The sequence below is a fragment of the Arachis duranensis genome, chromosome 8 (genome assembly GCF_000817695.3).
Source record: "Arachis duranensis cultivar V14167 chromosome 8, aradu.V14167.gnm2.J7QH, whole genome shotgun sequence".
Classification (NCBI taxonomy): Eukaryota; Viridiplantae; Streptophyta; class Magnoliopsida; order Fabales; family Fabaceae; genus Arachis; species Arachis duranensis.
The window spans coordinates 7306812-7308412 of record NC_029779.3 but is presented as its reverse complement, the minus strand read 5'-3'; positions in this window follow the sequence as shown (position 1 = coordinate 7308412).

Sequence of the window (1601 nt, the reverse complement as noted above, 5' to 3'; positions counted from 1 at the left end):
TTTTTTTTAATAAAAAATTGTTAATTTTATTAGAATATGATTATTATTCCTTGATTGTTATATATTTATCCATTTAGCCAATATATTTAGAGCGGCTTTTAATTAAGATTCTTAAAGGATTAGTTTTCTTCTTATAATTAGTATTTTGTTTCAAAACAAAATTAATTATTAATTCATTATTTACTATTATTTATTATTATTTCATTCCTTATTTTACTTAATTTAAATTAAAATAATTATAAAACCCTACTTAAAATTTTTGCAGATTTAATCATGTTTGATTATAGTATACATTATAATTTTAATTTGAGTTTTAACAAGGCTAAAATTTCAATTTTACTACAAAATGATAAAATATTCTTTAAGCATTCAAGTAAAAAAATGCTTGAACATGATACAGGATAATGGAGAGATTGAACATGATGTAAATCATAGGATCCAAGCAGGTTGGTCAAAATGGCGGAATGCATCTGGTTTTATATGCGACAAAAAAGTGCCTTTAAAACTTAAAGGTAAATTCTATCGCACCGCTATAAGACCGGCTATGCTGTATGGTACGGAGTGTTGGGCGGCTAAAGGAGAGCACGAACATAAGCTGAGTGTGGCAAAGATGAAGATGTTGAGATGGATGAGTGGTCACACGCGATTGGATAAAATAAGGAATGAAGATATAAGGGAGAGAGTTGGAGTAGCACCCATTGTGGAAAAGATTGTTGAATCGCGTCTCAGGTGGTTTGGACATGTGAGAAGAAGACCCATAGAACATCCAGTCAGGAGGGTGGATGAGATGGAAGATGGACAAAGGGCGAAAGGCAGAGGAAGACCTAAGAAGACCATCCATGAGGTGGTCAAACGAGATCTACATGTAAACGGCCTCTCTGTAGACATGATACATGACAGAGCACAATGGCGTCGTTTGATTCATGTAGCCGACCCCACTTAGTGGGATAAGGCTTTGTTGTTGTTGTTGTTATTGTTGTAAGCATTCAAGTAAAAATACTAAATTATCTACTTCAATGGTCAAATTTTTATATGCATTATTTATATATATAATTTAATAAATAAAATTTATTAATGTTCATCTAAGACTATTATATAATTTTATTAATTTAAAAAAAGTAATATTATTTATCCAACTTTTTTTATGAATCAAGTTTAATCAAATTAAACAATAAAACTAGAAATAATGCTAGTCATAATTTTTTTTATTATGTTATACTAACTTAATTAAAGTTGATTAAAAAAATTTTTAATATGTAGTATTATTCTTATTAAAATTATCTAATTATATTTATACAACTTAAACTTTTAGAAAAGATTATTAATAACATGTTATTGGCCAAAAATCTTATTATAATGACTCTAGAGTCTAGTAGAGTCTAGATAACTTGATGTGAATATATTTTTTTTACATTAACTTTAGATAAAAAAAAATTAGTTCTGACATATAATTGAAAATTTAAAATACAATTAATAAAAAAATTTATCTATAAAAAGAATTATTAATGAGATTTAATCTAGATATAATAAGAAATAAATTATATAAACAGAAATTTTGCATAATAGATAAAGTTAGATGCAAAATTAACAATATTTATTAG